Source organism: Nyctereutes procyonoides, unplaced genomic scaffold (assembly GCF_905146905.1).
Source record: "Nyctereutes procyonoides isolate TBG_1078 unplaced genomic scaffold, NYPRO_anot_genome, whole genome shotgun sequence".
NCBI lineage: Eukaryota > Metazoa > Chordata > Mammalia > Carnivora > Canidae > Nyctereutes > Nyctereutes procyonoides.
Window position 1 is genome coordinate 26,531,158 of NW_026575044.1, and position 19,293 is coordinate 26,550,450.

Here is a 19,293-nt window from a genome sequence, read left to right on the forward strand (position 1 = left end):
AATCCTAAAAAGTAATCTAAAACAAGAAAAAAAAAGGAAAATGTAATTAAGTACAGATAGAAAACAAACAACAAAATGATAGGTTTAAACTGAAACATCGTTAACCATAAATATAAATGTCCCAAACATCAATAATTTCATATCAGCTTATATTTTTTAAAAAAAGATCCAAATGCTTCCTACAGAAAATAATTTTTTTCTATAAAGACAAAAATTAGCTGAAAGTAAAAGGATGATGGAAAAACCATGATAATGCTAATCCAAAGAATACTGGAATGACTATATTAATATCAGAGGAGACAAATTTAAGATAAATGAATATTGCCAGGAATGAAGAAGGTCATTTCAGAACACTAAAGAGGTCAATTTATCAGGTAGAAATAGCAATCCTAAATATTTATGCATGTAATAACAAAGCTTCAAAGTACCCGAAGTAAAAATTGACAGAGCTGAAAGGAGAAGCAGAAATACACACAATTATAGCTGGAAACTTCAACACTACCCTCACAGTCATCTATAGAAAAAGTAGACAGAAAATCAGTAAGGGTGCAGAAGACTGGAACAAAACTATCCATCAACATGACCTAATTGACATTTATAGAATATTGCACCCAACAATGGCAGAATGTACATTCCACTCAAATGCCCAAGGACAGACCAGATTCTGACCCACAAAAATAGTCTCAATAAATTTAAAGGATTTGAGTCACACAAGACATGTTCTCTGACCACAATAAAATTAACTTATAAATAACAGAAAGATCTCTAAAAGTTCTTAAATATTTATATAATAATACTTCTAAATAACCTGTGGATTAAAGAAGAAATCAAAAAAGAAATTAGAAAGCGTTTTAAAATTAGTAAAAATACAATATATCAAAATTTATGAAATGCTGCTAAAAAAGCAGTGTTAGAGGGAAACTTAGATTACCTAGTCTTTATCCCAAAGAAAATTCTCAAGTCAACTACATCAGTGGCCACCTTAAGAATACAGAAAAAGAACAAGTTAAGTCCAAAGTTAGCAGAATAAAGGTAATAATACCTGTCAGAGAGGAGTAATCAATGAATTTTTTTTTAAAAAAGGAAAACAACAAAGAAAACCAATCTGATTCTTTGCCAAGATAAATAAAATTATACATCTCTAGTCAGGGTGATGAGAGAGAGTGATATATTACAATATCAGAAATGAGAGAACAACACTATACACTCTGCTGATATTAAAATAAGAAAATATTATGAACTGTATGCCAAAACATTTTGACAACTTAGATGAAATGGACAAATTCCGTGAAAGACATAAACCAATAAACCCTCACTCAAGAATAAATAGACAGCCTGAATGGCCCAACATCTATTAAAGAAATAGAATTTGTAGTTAAGTTTTTCTAGGAAGGGATCTCCTGGCTCAGATGGGTATACTGATGAATTCCAGTAAACATTTAAAGATGAAATAACGCCAATTATACACAAGCTCTTCCAGAAAACTGAAGAGGAGAAAAATTTCCCAATTTATACAATAATATAAGAATGAGTATTACTGGGGTGCCCGGCTGGCTCTGTTGGAGGAGCATGAGATTTTTCATCTCAGAGTCATGTGCAAGCCCCACCTTGGATGTAGAGATTACTTTAAAAATAATTAAACTTCTAGAAACAAAACAAAGAATGAGTATTACCATGAAAACAAAGACAAAACATTAAAGGAAAACTATAGACAGGTATCTCTCATGAACATAGCTGTAACAACAAAAAAAAATTTAGCAAATCAACTCTAGTATTAAAAGGAAAATACCGGGGCAGTGGACTGGCTCACTTGGTAGAGCATGTTACTCTTGACCTTGCAGTTGTGAGTTCAAGCCCCATGATGGGTGTAGAGATTACTTAAAAATAAAATCTTACCAAAAAAGAAAGGAAAATACGTCATGACCAAGTAGAGTTTAACCCAGTTTAATAATTTAAAAATAAATCAATGTAATTTACCACTTCAACAAAATTTTTTAGAAAGATCCCTATATGCAGAAAAATTACTGAACAAAATCTAATGTGTATTGCTGATATAAACTCTCAGCAAACATGGAATAGAAGGAAACTTCCTCAACTCAATAAAGGATTTCTACCAAAACAAAACAAAACAAAACAAAAAAAACCCTACAGATAACACTATGGTTATCTGTTAAAGACATTAACCATGGTTATGGTTAAAGACTGAATGCTCTCCTCTTAAGGCAGGAAACAAGGGAAGGATGTATACTTTTACCACTCCTATTCAACATTATTCAACTTTACAGACAGTGCAATAAGGAAAGGAAAAGACTAAAAGGCATCTACACTGGAAAGGGAAAACCTAAAATGTCTTTATTCACAAACAAATTGATCATCTCAGTAGAAAATCCTATGGGATCTACAAAAGGCTGGTAGAACTAATAAGTGACTATAACAAGGCGGCAGAATACTAGGTCAATAGGTCTATGTAATACTAGTGAGCAATTAAAAAATGAAATTTTAAAATACATCAAAAACATGAAATACTGGGGCACCCGGGTGGCTCAGTGGTTGAGCATCTGCCTTTGGCTCAGGTAGATCCTGGTGTCCTAGGAGTGAGTCCCACACATCAGGCTCCCTGCAGAGAGCCTATGTCTCCCTCTGCCTAGGTCTCTGCCTTTCTGTGTCTCTCGTGAATAAATAAATAAAATCTTAAAAAAAGAAAAGAAATACTTAGGGATAGACTACAAAATATTGCTGAGATATAATGACCTAAATAAACGAAAGACTAAACCATGCTCATGGATTAAAAGACTGAGTATTTTAAAGATGTCAGTTGTCCCCAAGCTGATCTAAAGATTCCATGCATTCCCAATTAAATCCCAGCAGGATTTTTTTCCTCTAGAAAGTGACAGGCCAAATCTAGAAATCATGTGGAAACGCCAAAAATCTAATACAGGCCCTTTGAAAGAGAAACACAAAATCTGGAGACTTACACTACCTAACTACAACACTTACTATAAAACTACAGTAATCAAGACAGTGTGGTATTGGCATTAGATACACAAATAATCAATGAACAGAATAGAAAGTCTAGAAATAGGCCTACATGTATATGGACAACTGATTTTTTTTGGACAACTGATTTTTAATAAAGGTTCAGAGATAATTCAATAGAGAAAAATATAGTAGTTATTTTTTCCCCAACAAATGGTTCTGGAACCATTGTTTATACATAAGAAAGAAAAGAACTTTGATCCATATCAAATGCAAAGGCTAACTCAAAAAAGATCGTAAATTTAAAACCTAAAGCTATAAACTTAGAAGGAAATGTTGAAGTAAATCTTTGGGACCTTGAGTTAGGTTAAAATTTCTTAGATATGACACTAAATGTACAGTTGATAAAAGGAAAAAAACTGATAAATCAGACTTCAAAATTAAAAATGTCTCCTTTGAAAAATACCACTAAGAAAATTAAAAGGCCACAGCCTGGGTAAAATACCTGCAAATAACATAATTGACAAAAGACTTGTATCTGCAACATATAAAGAACTCTCAAAACTATAAAAAAAAGAGAAATAAGAAATAACATAATTAACAAAATAAAATAACAGAAAACAAACAATCCCATTAAAAATTGGCCAAAGATGTGAACAAGCATTTCACCCAGACAAGATAGGCAGATGGAAGATAAGCACATAAAAAGATGTTCAACATCATTAGTCATTAGGTAAATGCAAATTAAAATCCCAAAGGAATACCACTATTCACATATTAGAATGGCAGAAATTGAGCAGACTAATTATATCAAGTATTGGAAAGGATGTGGATGAACTGGATTCTATACAATAGTGATGAGGATGTAAAATTGTAAAACATTTTGGAAAAGTTGGTAGCGTCAAACATATATCTATATTTTATGATTCAGTGATTCCCTCCTAAGTATTTACCACAAAGAAATGTATGTCAACAAAAATGCTTGTACACAAATGTTCACACCAGCCTTATTTTAAATAGTTGAAAACTGAAAACACCCAAAGTCCACCAACATGGGACTGGATAAACAAATTGTGGCATATTGTACAGGATTGCTACTAAATACATGCACCATGGATGAATTTCAAAATAATTACACTGAGTGATAGAAGCCAGACAATAAAAGAAGACATACTATCTAATCCAATTGATATAAACTTGGAGAGAATACAAACTAATCTATGGTGACAGAAAAGATATCAGTGGTTGCCTAGGGAAGGGATGGTGGGTTGGAGATAAGAAGAATTAACACAAGGAAAGTTTTGGGGGTGAGGGACACATTTCACTCTCCTGACTGTGGTGATGGTGTTACTAGTATACACACAAGGCAAAACATATTAGATTGTACATTTTAAATATGCACAGTTCATTGTATGTCAATGTGACCTCAAGGGTAGTTTTGAAATATCTATGTTTTCACCTAACAAAACAGAGAAAGAAATATTCTACAAAACTAAAAGGAAACAATGGCATAACAAGTACACTCTCCTCAGCAAGTCAGTTGGAAGCTTCCTGCCGTCTCAGGCATCTTTGCACTCACAGAGCTAAACATGGTGCCTGGCGAATTGTCAGTTTTCAATTGATAATTTCCTCAGTAAATGAACAAACTTGAAATACTCATCAAACTCAAGTATCACTCTCCACATCCTTTTTGTTTGCTCCAGGCCTAGCTCAGGAATACCCACTTTGTGCAGCAACAGTCTCCCCAGACTCTGCTTGTGCTGGGGGCTGACAAGTCACCATAGGGAGCTAAGAAGCAGGATGTATAAAGCTACCAGTAGAGGGCCAGCTCCCACAAGTTACCTCCCTTTCTGACTGAACTTAGGGTTTCTGCTCTACCGTGTTCTGGCTCTCTCCCCTTTTGCCTTCTATATTTGTGGGGATAAATGTTGAAGGCCTTTATCCTTGGTTTTAAAATTAGAAAATTTAACCTGTTAGGAATCTATCTCACGGTAAGCCAAAGAAAACAAAATGATATTCTCTTCTACCTTTGGTTGTTCTCATATAAGCCTTTGGCTGTTGTGTTCTCAAACCATCTTGAAGAGAGTAAAGGGAAGGGAAAGGCTCTCCCACCCTAATCAGTGCCTCTAGACCTTGGTCTGTGCAAGGGGCTGTGTTCTACCAGGGGCTTGCCTTTTCCTCGCCCATATTTTCCTGTGCCCTCTGTCCCCATGGGGATGCCCCTCCCCCCTCCAGTGTCACTCTGTTCCCCAAAGGCAGAGAACAAGGGGACCAGGCTGAAGGCTGTTCCCAGGAGAGAGCTTGGGGCAGGGAGGGATCAGCTCTGTGAGATGGTATGAGTCAACACTGGAGTCCCTATGTCATGGGCTGCACTGACTTTCCAGGCCCTACATAACAATTCTTCCCTTGAACTTCTATATGGATTTCCCCATAAATGAAGGAAAAAAAAAAAAAAAAGAACAGAAGGCCTAAGGGAGTCAGCATTTGACACTCAAAGAGAAACATGAAAAAAAAAGATGAAAAAAAAAACAAAGAGAAACATGAAGCAAGTGGCATTGCTCACTTCTTTGTGCCATTTATTAGGTGTCTCCTGCAACACCTAATAAATATTACACCAAAACACACTGGGTGTAGTGGAGACACCAGCGCACAAGCAAATACATCCACACTCAACTGTTAGGAATCCATCTCACAGTTAGCAAAACAAAACAACATTCTCTTCTACCTTTGGTTGTTCCACTATAAGCCTTGACTATAATGTTTTGAAACAATAATCATGGAGAGAGATCCTCAAGTCCAAGTTAAAAACAACCCACTTCATCCTGAAAGAGAAGAACCTGAAATCTCCCTTAATGAACATTCCAGCCCGTCTGCTGCTCTCCCTTCCTGCTGCTGGATTGAGAACACAGGGCAGGGCTGGGGCAGGCGGGGGTGGGGTGGGGGGGCTGGAGTTGTCCTCCAGTTGCTCATTAATGTGACTCTAAAGAAAACAATGAACCAACATCTGAAAAAATGCTCTGCTTCTAAGACAGCCATTCTCTGTGAACTGCACCAAAGTTGAAACTCACCCACCACCACATACGTTTTGAAAGTTGCTTTGGGGCTGCCTGGGTCAGTTTTTTAAATGAAATATCACAACCCTGAAGTACAAATGACAGGAGCTGGTGCAAAGAAACAGAAAACTGTGAGTAATAAACACACAGATGTGAAATAAAAACAGCCAAAATGCCACTAAGAACTTGGGCCAGAAGTACAGTCTAGGGTGGTAAGCAATGCTAATTTGTGATAAGACCAACAACAGGGGATTAGCAGGAACGTCTGAAGAGGAAATAGGGTAGAATGACAGCCTAGGGAAATGCACCTTGAAAGGGACTTCTTCTACCGACACCTACAAAATTTAGTTCCAGAACTTATTACTCCAGGAGGAACAGCCAGCCATGACACAGAGATTCCAGACAGATTTCCCACTGGTTGCACTCCAAAGAGCAAGCCCCCATTGCACATGGAGGGCCCTTCCCAGGTATCCAGCTCCCAGCAGCTCCTTCCAAGAAGTCAGCTCCATATTCTGATAGTCTTACAGGCATAAAATTCCTTTTAAACTATTTTTTTAACATCAAAGTAGATTTTTTAAAAAGACAAATACATAAAGTTTTTACCTATTTCTACATGTCAAAGAAGCAACAGGAGTTCATTTCAACCTTTACTTGAGAGAATACCAAACAGTAACATCACCCAAACCCTCTACCTACTACGTAAGTGCTGCCAAATCATGCCTCCGAGAAGTTTTTCTTTCAGCGGTGTCTTCATAAGATAAAGCATAACCCATGCTGAGAAAAAAGGCACTTTGCCCCTACTCATCAAACACACACACACACACAAACACAGAAATGGTTTCCAGAACCTAAAAACATTTCATGATAAACATCTCTGAGCTAATATGTTAGCTAATATGTTAGCAGCAGCATTGCTGGTTGCTGAGGATCCGGAATTGATTTCAAACGACTTAAGCCATCTGTTTTTCAAAAATTTTGGGTGATTAATCTCCAGTTTGTTCCATTCTTTTGGTGAAACATCACCTCTTCCAAAAGGCCTTCCCTGTTCATGCTATATAATACAGAGCCTGCCCACCTCACCTCCATTACCCGCCAACCCCATACCCTGCTTTATCTTTCTTCACAACAGTCATGACCAGCTATCATCACTACATACACCCTTTACATGTTCTAGGCTATCACCTTGGCCAGAACAGAAAGTTCCATGAGGCAGGGCCACTCACCACTGTATAACCTGGTCCTGGTTCAATAGGAACAAAATGAATGTCTGTCGACCAAAGTGAGAAGATAAAGGAAGAGGAAAGCAGGATGAGCACGGAAAAGAATTAAGTTATAAAGTGTCAAGTAAAGTAAAAGTCTGCCTTAGTAACTCTACTTTCGTTCTAATATATACAACACAGATAATCTACAAGCACTGGCTTCATTGCAGCCTCGTGAGGACACTTGGTTAATAGTATTATTAATCGAGTTTTAGAGAAGAGAAAACTAGAAGGCTATTTTGCCCGACACTTTAAGAAATACCAACTTGTGAAGATACTGTTCTTTGCCTATTTTTAAGTTAAAATTGTCTATAAAATTTCTATTCAGAGGTTTATATGTAGCTGGAAAAGTACCTACCACTCTGTTCAAAGAAATGCCTGGGAAGATGCTAAGGTAGGAGGAGACATGTCTGAGAGGTTCAGCAGGAAAGGGGCAAGCACGCTTGGCTGCCAAGCCCCAACTTGTCCACCCACACTCACCTGGTTTTTAGGTTTCCTCCGAAACACATTTACTGCTCCACAACCCTGGTTGGCTCTCCTTGGTTTTTTCGATCTGTGGCCAACTTTTCAGCTTGCCAAAACTTTTCCACATCCAGAGGCACTGGGGGAGCCAGTTACTGTGACCAGGCACCGTGGCGTCTACAGCCACCCAACCTCCAAGTGACTCAGGTGCCCTGGCACCTCACAGCAAGAGCTGACTTGAGACGCAACCTGATTCATGGGGCCCAGAGATGCCTGGGCTTTGGCCCCAACCAATAAAGCATTTACCCATGAACCAGATGCAATTAGATGAGAAACAAACACGGAGAAGTAAAAAGGAAAGTTAACACACAATCAGCAAGCAGGGGATGCTCTTCACCAACAACAACCATGAGCAGGCTGGGTGTAGCCTCGCAACAAGAAGCATGTGTGGGGACACAAGACAAGAAGCCTGTGTCAGCTTCTGGTAGTGACCCTACAAACCTGCATCTCTTCTTAGAGAAGACTATGGTCAGGAGCCTTTCTTCCAGGGTAACACCTCACCTGCTCTAATATTTAAGGACAGTACTATGGAAATCAATACATGGATCTATCTCTCTAGAGAACAGCCAGAGGATTTCTCATTAAAGTGACATATTTAATGAACACCTATTATGTGCCAGAAGCCCATAAAAAGACTTTAAAACAATTTTATGTTTTGCATGGAGATTTAATTTGCTACAGCTATACTGGAACCCCTCCTCTTGCCCTGAACAATTAAACTTGGGTTTGTGCCACGAAGTGCCCAGTTTTCATCATGGAGATAACTGGAAGAGATCAAGAAGCATGATCTTTTTCCATAAACATTCTTATTTTAAGAAGAACTGTTTTTGAAACACTAAACACTGGCAATAACACAAAACACTATTTAAAGGGGAGAGAGAGCAAGCTTTGAGAACAAGCACATTGTTCCTTTGCATGCCTTCCTCCACAGCACTCAGCAGGAACTCACCTTCATGCCGACACACCAGCCCTGTTTCATTACCTCCACCCAAGTCCCCAGTGAGAGGCAGGACTCCTAGGTCTTCTGAACCTTAGCCCAGATTGACTCATAAGCTTTTCAGCATCTGGAAACTTCAAGAGTGTTCTCTTTTGCTCACACTAGGTAGATGAAAAAGATTTTTTTTAAGACTTTATTTGACAGAGCACAAGCAGGGGGAGTAGCAGAGAAAGAGGGAGAAACAGGCTCTCCACTGAGCAGGGAGCCTGACTTGGGGCTCAATCCCAGGACCACGACTTGAGCAAAAGGCAGATGCTTAACCAACTGAGCCACCCAGGTGCCCAACCCCCGCATTAGATATTCTTCTTGACTCAACAGGCTGTTAATCCTGAGCACCCTGAACTTTCCTCTCTAGAAGCAGGAAAAGTGTATATGTGATAGCATATGGTCCAACCAGGGTATCAAGGAAAACATCATGCAATTAAGTACTTGCTCACAGATTTCTCTGCTGGTGGATTTCTCTAAAGGGAAATGTATTAGGGTTCTCCTGAGAAACAGAACCAAAGGATGGATGGATATACACACACACACACACACACACACACACACACACACAAATTATTTTAAGGAATTGGTTCATGCAATGGTAGAAGACTGCAAATTCCGAATTTGCAGGGTGGGCTAGTGGTCTGAGGACCTAAAAAGAATCAATGCTCCAATTCAAATCCAAAGGCCACGTGCAGCAGAATTCCCTCTTGCTTGAAGGAGATCAGTCTCTCATTCTATCCAGCTTTTAATGGATAGGATGAGGACCACCCACATTATGGATGATAATCTGCTTTCTTCAAGTCCACTGACTTAAATATTAATCTCATTCACAAACACCCTCACAGAAACATCCAGGATGATATCTGACCACATACCTGGGCACTGTGGCCTTGCCAAGTTGACGTATAAAATTAACCAGCACAGAGTTGACATATAAAATTAACCAGCACTCTCTTCCTCCTCTTCACTGTTTTTCCAGATACACTTCATGTTTTTTTTTTTTTTAAATATAGTAACATGTCTCCTGCAATACAGATGCCCTTAGGAACTGTGAGGTTCTATATACTACCTTTGACAACTTACACATTTCTCCCTTTACAAAGGAACTCACACAAATCTAACACTCAAGAATTTTCTTTTCTAAGGCACCTGGATGGTTCAGTGGGTTAAACATCTGCCCTTTGGCTCAAGCCATGATCCTGGGGTCCTGGGATCGAGTCCTGTGTCCTACTCCCTCTGCCTCTGCCTCTCATGAATAAATAAATAAAATCTTTAAAAAAATTCTTTTCTAAATATGTCATTTTTTTCTTTGAGGGAAAAAAATCAAACTTTTGAAAACAAACCCAAAAAAGTGCTTTAAGGCAGAGTGGATATTTTTCCAGCATAATTCTTTTTCAGCCAAAGCCAATTTATTCTGGGACAAAGATGATCATTCAGGAAGCACCACATATATTTATAGCAAATAAATAATAGTAAATGTCAAACCTAATACAGAATACTCAATGAAGCTGTGTGGCCTTTCCTTTAACTTCCTGTTTTTATTTTTAGGAAATATTAGTGTGAAACAGTTGCCTATTATTTTTCTTAGAATTCAAAAAAACAAAGGCTAATTTTCTAAATCCTTAGAAATGAAAATAAATTGAGATGGGGTCTATAAAAGAGATCAAGGCACCTCCACCCCTACCTATTTACCCGCCTTCGCATCTGTGGGATGAAAGCGCATTGAGCACAGAAATCATGATGGGTTTTACTTCCTGTTTGGGCTCCAGCTCTGATCCTTCTAATTTTCACAGGGCATCTCTCTTCATAAAAAGGCAAGGATGCTACTAACTCTACAAAGGACTGTGGGAACCCCATTAAGTCAGCCTCATTATACATAGCTCTATCCATAGTACATCAGCCTTTTAATTCCAGCATTATAAACTGGGATCCAAGTTCCCATTTGTGAAACAGCTTTGATGTGGGGCTGGTGAGGACTGGACTGGCAAGCGTGGATATTTCCTGGGAACCTTTGGATGCTAGCACAGATCTCCTACCTCTCCCTCCGGCTAGCGTACTAGTAAAGGATCCTTTATAAGCATAGACTATTGTTATCTGGAGATCTCTAATCTATGTACTTAAAGGCATTAATTTCTCAGAATTCTTAAGGGGGATACTGTGGAGATTTAGCTCAGTTCAATTCTGAGGTTGGATTTCAATTGTGCTCCATAAAGAGGCACATGAGATCAAATGCCAACTTTCAAAAGGTTAAACTTTAAAAAGGTTTTGGGAGACCTTGGACCCAGAACTTCATCCACATAACAACTTCCCTACTATCCTAATGTCCTGGGGCTAGTTCTACATTTTACCGACTACCCAATTAACTTCCCATGCTATTTGGAATGAATAAACACACATATATCTATATCTTGTTTCAGATTTCTGACTGCTAAAATGGAAAGCAAAACAATAAACTTACAGCAATATTTCTTAGAATAATTTCCTTCTGAGAAGCAACACTAACAGGAAAAGAAACTAAACAGAACCAAACACACTTCCTTTTGGTAAGGACAAGTCAGCCTTAAAAACAGTGAGGGGACACAGAGGCCAAGGGAAGGGGCATGGAATTAAGCATTCTGTGCCCCACTCACATGGGGCCTGGTGACAGGAATGCCACATGGAGTAACCAGGGGCTGGAGTTGGGATGGGGACACTTTCAGCTGCTTCCCTGAAAGCTACTCTCTAACCAAACAGCCCTTCTGTCCTTTGCATAATCCTCCCTCCTCCTACACTCCCTCCCGCACTCCTCCCTCCCTGCTTACGTCATGGGGTACCACTCAGTCAATAGAACTCAGGAGAGAGCAGGCCTGGCTGCAGCAGTGCTGTCAAATATATTACCTCAGACACATTAACTTGATTTAATCAACAAGACCCGCAATGTCTTCAGGTCGAATTGGCACTGAGAGGTCCCTTCTGTCCAAGTACACCTGTCTCCAAAGGCCCTACCTCGAGTAATGCCAAATTCTGCTGATGAGGATGCCTGATACAGCAACAGATAATCTTTGTTCTAGCAACTACCTCCAGTTATAGCCTTTACAGTTCTGGGAGTCATTCCGAAAAGATGAAATGTTGATGGAAACTAAACTCGGCTGCTCTGCATGCTGACAAACATAAATACGATTGGATACTGTTGCCTCAATGCACAACCTTACCACTATAATTGGAACGTGGCCAAACTGGATGTACTCAAGATGCAGAATATTTTTCCTTTCTCAGGGGCCCTACAAACCGGCCTAACATTTCAGGCCAACTCCTCCCCATGCCCACAGCTCTATGTGTGTCATCGAGGAATCTGCTTTGATCTGTAGAAATAGTGCTTGTTGGAGCAACATAATGAAAGGGCTTATTATTTAAATGTAGGCTACATGAAGCCAGAGGCAGCAGAGAACATTCTGCAGCCTTCTCTTTGTTGAAGTCCAAGGCTTCACAGGGATGTATAGAGCTGCACCCCCATCACCACCATCAGAACCAGGCCTCTGCCCAAGACCTGCCTGTTCTGATTCATTATTGCTCTCCATTCCAGGGGTACGTTAACAAGCATGTCATCCTGGGATCCCTGGGTGGCTCAGCAGTTGAGCATCTGCCTTTGACTCAGGGCATGATCCTGGAGTTCTGGGATGGAGTCCCGCATCAGGTTCCCTGCATGGAGCCTGCTTCTCCCTCTGCCTATGTCTCTGCCTCTTCTCTGTGTTTCCCATGAATAAAGAAATCAAATCTTTAAAAAAACAAAAACAAAAACAAACAAACAAAAACCCCCAAGCATGTCATCCTCAAATTCTGCCATTCTTAGCCTGGAGCCAGTATCCTAATGAGACCAAAAATAATCCCAGAAAATTATGCTTTGATTTTCTCAAAATAGTGGAGATTGATCAATGACCCATTTTAAAGTTTGGTCCCCCCTGACTCTATCCACCTAGTGATGGACTTCATTAATCACAACTTGGTATGCCATTGAAAAAAGCCATGGTAAAAAAAAGAAAAAGAAAAAAAAAATAAGCTCCAGGAATGGAGACTGTTCAATAAGCGGGCAGTGGAAGGGAAGGGGGTGGAAGGGCCTCGTGCAGGGCAGCATTGCCCTCCTTAGGGATAGCGGAGCCATACTTTGTCTCTCAGTAAAACCTTTTGTTTTTGGGGAAAAAAAAGAAAGAAAAAAGCCATGGAGTCCTCATTTCTGCCACTGCAGTCACCACCTTGACAGGATCCCTGATGGGTGTTCACTGAGTCTCTGCTCAGCACCTGATGTGTGTTTGAACAGTGGGAGAGCCACAGCCTGTCTACCTCTCTGGACAGTAACCAGATTTCCTTATACAAGTCCCAATCTCACTCCAGATACATGTCCTCCAGACCCTGGCAGCAGTTCTGGCCTCAAGGCCCACACTTAGCATAACTCTGTTCTTCTGTATTTGTGAACTATTCAAATAAAGTCACAGCATGCCCTCTGTTGGCAAGCCTTGCCTGGGTTCTCTCAACTGTGCATCATGTGCTGGATTCCAGCCAGTTCACCCATAGGAGTTTAAAGTGTAGAAGAACCTCAAGATAGGTCTAATCAGCACAGACAGCCTGAAGACAATGATGTCCCTTTATCAGACATGATAAATTCATCAATGTGGTAGCCCATGCTGCTTGTGGATGGTTTGGGTGCACGTAGGGGGCTAGGAGGGGTCTAAAGAGGTAACAGCTCTTTTTTTGCTCTTAACTTTTTATTCTGAAATATAAATACACAGAAAATTACAAGGTAGTACCGGTTTCCCCCAATGGTTACGGTTTCCATAACGACAGCACAATACCAAAACTATGGATTTCACATCGGTATGACATGTGTGGAGAGTCCTGTATTAGTTTATCACATATGTGGATCTGTGTAATGACCACCACAATCAAGATAAAGAACTACACCACTGCTACAAAGATCCCCATGTACTACCCCTTCAGGGACGCATCCACACCTCTACCCCAACACCAGCACCTCTAACCCCCAGCAACCCGTTTTTCATCTCCATGATTGTGTTGTTTCAAGAATGTTATCTACAGCCTGTGAGCTTTTAGGATTGGCTTTTTATAATCAGCATAATGCCCTTGAGATCCATCCAAGTTGTGTGTGCCCATGGTTCATTCGTTTTTTTATTGCTGAGCAGTATGCCATGGTAGCGACACACCACAGACTGCATAAGTACCCACCTACTGAGGGACAACTGATCCATTCAATTATTTTTTTTATTTTGTAATTTTTATTATTTCCTCCCTTCTGCTTTACATTCATTTTGCTCTTAAGTTTTTGGAGGTAGGACATAGAATATTCACTCAAGACTTTTCTTCCTAAGGTCAACATTTAGTTCAGTAAGGTTCCCTATCACTCTTAAAAAAAAAAAAAGATTTATTTATTTGAGAGAAGGAGTGAAAGAGAGAGCATGAGTAAGCATGAACAAGGGGAGGAACAGAAGGAGAGGGAGAAGCAGACTCCCCACTGAGCAGGGAGCCCGACACGGATCTCGATCCTGGGACTCCAGGATCATGACCTGGGCCAAAGGCAGATGCTTAACCAACTGAGCCAGCCAGGCACCCCACCTTTTGCATTGCTTTTTTTGCATCCCACAAGTTATGATATACTGCATTTTCATTTTTACTCAATTCAGCACATGTATATTTTTTTTATTTCCCCTAAGACTTGCCTGTGATTCATGGACCATGTAGAAGGGTGTTGTTTGGTTTCCAAGGGTTTAGGGATTCTTCCATTTTCCCTCTGTCACTGATTTCTAGTTTGATTCCACTGTGGTTGGGAGAACACTCTCTGTATGATTTCAGTTCCTCTAAGTTTGTTAAGACTTGATTTATGGCCCAGTATATGGTCTTGGTGTATGTTCCATAGGCCTTTGAAAAGCTTGTATATTTTGCGATTATTGGTTGGAGTGGTCTATAAATGTTTGACAGTATCATTGCCTTCTTCTGTATCCTTGCTGATTTCTATTTTGAGGGAAGGGTAATGAAGTTTCATGTTAACCATGGATTGTCTATCTCTCCCTTTGATTTTATCAGTTTTTGCTTCACTTGCTCCACATCTTTGTTGTTTCTTGCACACACATTTAGGATTGTGGTGCCTTCCAAGTAGACTGACTTCCCATCATATATCATATCCTTCTCTGTGTCTTGTAGTTTTCTTTACCTGTTTCAACTGAGGAGCAATAAAAGTCCCCAACCACCCACTGGCCTTCTCTGGCACCAGCCCAACAAGAAGGAGGAGAGGCACCTCGCTTCCACCTTCCACCAGATCAGATTGGGGTAAATTCCAGATTCCCCTTCCTAGAGAAGTACTGGAGACCACTGCCAGAAGGAGATAAATAGCTTAGCTACCCATCTGAGAACAGCACGGCAATCATGAAGAGAAGGCCAGATGTGACAGTGGACAAACCCAGAACAACAGTTTGACATGCTGACAGATGGAGATGCCACGAAAGCTGGAGACCCTAGAGTCCTTGGCCCATAGCAAGTGTGAATGATGGGAAGTTTCCAAAGACTCCATAGGCCAGAGCCCCCTCCCTGAAGTGGTGAGAGGTGGGGGGTTGATGCTGGTTCTATAGTGTGGACAGACCAGCCTGACCTGGAGGCGCAGCCTGGAGGCTCAGCCTGAGGCAGCAAGAAGGCAGTGTGAGCAGAAGCCTAGGCTTCTCAACAACCCAGGGCAAGGAGGGTGAGGGGCAGGTACTTAGGGGAAACCAAGGCCGTGTCAGGTTTTAGTCACGTGAAAACATTTTAATCAAGCTCTCCTCTGATTCTGCAAGTTTACCTTTCTCTACTTTTATTTTTCTTTCCTTTTTTATTATTATTTCTAGAAAAGATTCCATTTGAAGAATTATACTATTTTAGCTGAACTAAGGGGAAAAAGGAATATTTCCTGGGCATTTGTATTGGGGCCAGGACTGCTAGCAGAATTCATGTGTCTCGACTGGCCTGGTGTGATGCAGCCTCCATGCAGCCAAAGCAGACAGAAGTGTGGGAACAAGGCCTTCCCTCCTCCTGCTGCTTTGATCCTCACCAGGATGCAAGGGCAGACTCACTCTGCCCCCAGCAGGGAGTCAGTGCTCAGGACAGCTCCTCGGGCAGGCGGGCAGGCGACTGTGGTCCCAGAGGCAGGGCGGAGGCCCAAGCACACATGCGGGACCAGCACGGGGCCTACATAGAGAAAATACGCAGGGAGCCAACTGTACATATAGAAGGAAGAGCTCAGTGCATGACCCCCATCCCAGCCCACTCTAAAACGTCTAAGTGGGCACAGTGGGGCACCGACTTCCTTAAATTCATTTTTGTTAACAATGGGAAGTTGCCAAGACTTACTTGTTAAATCACACAAACACACAGAGCAATAGTTTAAAATCAAAGTGTCATAAAACACTAAAGGACCATTATGTTTAGACAAAATTGTATTTGTGTAAGACCAGACAGTTAGCATGGCCCCATTTGTGAGGTGGGATGAACTTTCTAAGCAAGACGTTTTTATACATCAAAGTCGGCCAACTACAGTCAATCCAGCTCACCACCTGCTTTTGAACAGTGTGCAAGCTAAAGACAGTTTTGTGCATATAATATTGTCAATCTGATGGTAGAAAACACTAATGTTTAACCTCAAGAGAAATGTTATTTCCCCCACACACACCAAAATTCTGTTCATATCATTACGAGACCTGAGTTATAAGAATCTTGTACTCATTTATTATATGTGAACTTAGTCAATATAAAGTCTATACAGGGGATCCCTGCATGGCTCAGTGGTTCAGCGCCTGCCTTTGGCCCAGGGCGTGATCCTGGAGTCCCGGGATCAAGTCCCACGTCGGGCTCCCGGCATGGAGCCTGCTTCTCCCTCTGCCTGTGTCTCTGCCTCTCTCTCTCTCTCTCTCTCTCTCTCTCTCTCTGTCTATCATGAATAAATAAAATCTTTAAAAAAAAAGTCTATACAAATTGGCTTTCTCCAGCATCACAAAAGTGCCCACTCAATATCGTCAATTTTGTCTTAGTCTGCAATACCTATCACTTCTCAGCCTTTTGGCTAAGATCAAGTGTTTAGTCTGCAACACCTAAAATATCTACTTACTGGCCCTACACAGAAAAAGTTTGCTATCTCTGGCATGAATTAATAATATAAATAAATGGCAAAAAAGTCTGAAATATTGTTAAGGTTATCATATAGACAAAATGTATGAACTTTAAGTAATTACCTACTCACTACAGCACAATTAAGTAGTACTCGATCTGCCTATGTGACTCTAACTTAAAAGTAACAAGTATGTGTATGTACACACATATGTATCCATTCATTCATCAATGCATTAATATAGAGGGTGAGAGTACAGGAAGGGACAGAGGGACAGAGAGAATCTTAAGCAAGCTCCATACCCAGCACAGAGCCCTATGGGAGGCTCAATCTCATAACCCTGAGATCATGACCTGAGCCAAAATCAAGAGTGAGACACTTAACTGACTGAGCCACCCTGGCATCCCACAAGTACATTTATTTTAAACCATTCTCTAATCTAGACATTTTCTATGGGCCCTTCTGTTTTCACGTAAAGAGAAATCACACCAAACCTGATTAAATGAATTCCAGCTAAGTGCTTGACTCACTGACCCAAATTTTTACTTCTGATGACCTTCAAGTATTCAACCCTCGGATTAACACAAAAAGTGGCTGTGGGGGGCGAAAGGCAAAGCGTGGAGAGGGAGAGGAAGCAGAGAGCTGGAGAGTGACTTCTGCCCATCTGACACCAGCCTGGGCTTACAGGCTCTGGGGGAGACAGGGTGAGAACCCCTGGTCCAGGGACCCATTCTGGATCTTCTCATCTGAAATCAAGTCTTCAGCCGAGAGCATGCAATTTTCACTCCCAGAGAGTGAAAACTGCACATGTAACTTAAATTCACCAATTCACTGAGCCTTGTCTATCAGCTCACAGCCCAGGGTCACAGGCAACTGCTGCTTTGGTAATGCTAAGTACTGTTTGTTTGTAACACTGATTCTTTTCAATCTGAAAAAGTGGGCTTCCTAGGGTAGCAGTGAAATACAGTTTGAAGGGACAAATGGGGTAAGTTTGCAAAACAAGAAACACAAGAAGAAAAACATGATAAAGACATCAAAGTGGCCCAGTGGCCCAGTAGGGTCTCCCTGCCTTCCCACCCCCCCTAGGTAAACTTTCACAGATGGTCCTGAGTGTTTTGAATGGCCTTCTAAGGCCAGCAAATTTACACAGTTAAGTAAAAGCTAGATCTGGAGTTTGCAAATTAGCACCAGGGAAACAACCCCCCTCTCTCGTGCTGGGAGTGTCTCAGGAGCCACCTGAACTCACAGAGCTTTGAAAAACAGGGTAATGGTGAAGGTACTTGGGGTACCCTCAAAGTTACTGGTCAACAATAATAACCCAAGGCAACTACATAGGCAGATGCTGGATTTCAAAATTGGATTTTACACCAATAAAATTCCATCACTTTTTTTTTTAAGATTCATTTATTTGAGAGAGAGCATGAGAGAGCGAACACATAAGTAGGGGGAGGGGCAGAGGGAGAAGAAGAAACAGACTCCCCACTGAGCAGGGAGCCCAATGTGGGGCTTGATCCCAGGACCCTGGGATCATGACCTGATCCAAAGGCAGACACTTAACTGAATGAGCCACCCAGATGTCCTATAAAATTCCATCTCTGATGGCCATCCAGGGTGGACACCAATCCCTCCCATATCAGCTTCAGGAATGTCTCCTCTTCCTCATCACCCTGGGGTCTGGTGCCTACCCCTCTCCAACAGCTGGCTGTGAAAGGCTGCCTGCCTTTCTCCAAATGGAAATAGCAGCATAGTGCTAAGCAGAGGCAGACAGGAAGACCATGTCCTGACCTAGCTGCAGATATGTCTGTTCCTGAGTCCGTGAGGAGGACAGACAGCAAGACAATGACCACCCTCTCCCAATATCTGAAGGGTTGTCTTTGGATGGGGGATTAGAGTTGCAGTGTGTGCCACATCCAGGGCTAAGAGGAGGATGTCATGAAGGAGCAGATTCCAGGAAGGAAGGACTTAATTAATCAGCAATGTCCAAAACTGGGTTGGCTCACCACTCCAGGGGTGTTAAGGTTCTTTCCACTGGAGGTAGGAGATCCCCAGTCATGGATGGATAGTTAATTCAGAGGACCCTATAATCCTGGCATTCTCAACACTAATGGGGAACATATTTCTCAATGAAATACAGGCATTTTAGATATCATATCACACGATTCAGTTTTCCTCTTCCCCACTCCTGTCCCCTCTGAAAGCCTCTGCTGTCAGGTTTTTCTTACCTCACAATTTCTTACCTGCCCTGGAGGGCAGGCCACACTGAGCCATGGTTTTCTCTGCAACTATGATAGCATGTTATCTTCCCAGTAGAACTCCATGAGGGGGCTAGCCACTAATTGCTCAGTCCCACTCACCTTCAGGGTTATCAGTTTCATT

General features: G+C 41.2%; 1 protein-coding gene across 15 annotated transcripts in view; it reads right to left on the minus strand.

Annotated features, from left to right (window-relative positions):
• The window catches only part of FHOD3 (formin homology 2 domain containing 3), a 463,903-nt gene that overhangs the window by 216,718 nt on the left and 227,892 nt on the right, over positions 1–19,293 (minus strand). The window contains exon 1 of one of the 15 annotated variants that reach the window (XM_055324585.1): positions 7,769–8,031. The exons of 13 other annotated variants lie outside the window; for them this stretch is intronic. The gene's annotated coding sequence lies outside the window, so the exon portion shown is untranslated. Of the gene's footprint in view, positions 1–7,646; positions 7,718–7,768; positions 8,032–19,293 lie in introns of those variants that run through there. One more of the 15 variants, XM_055324586.1, reaches the window with a different exon arrangement.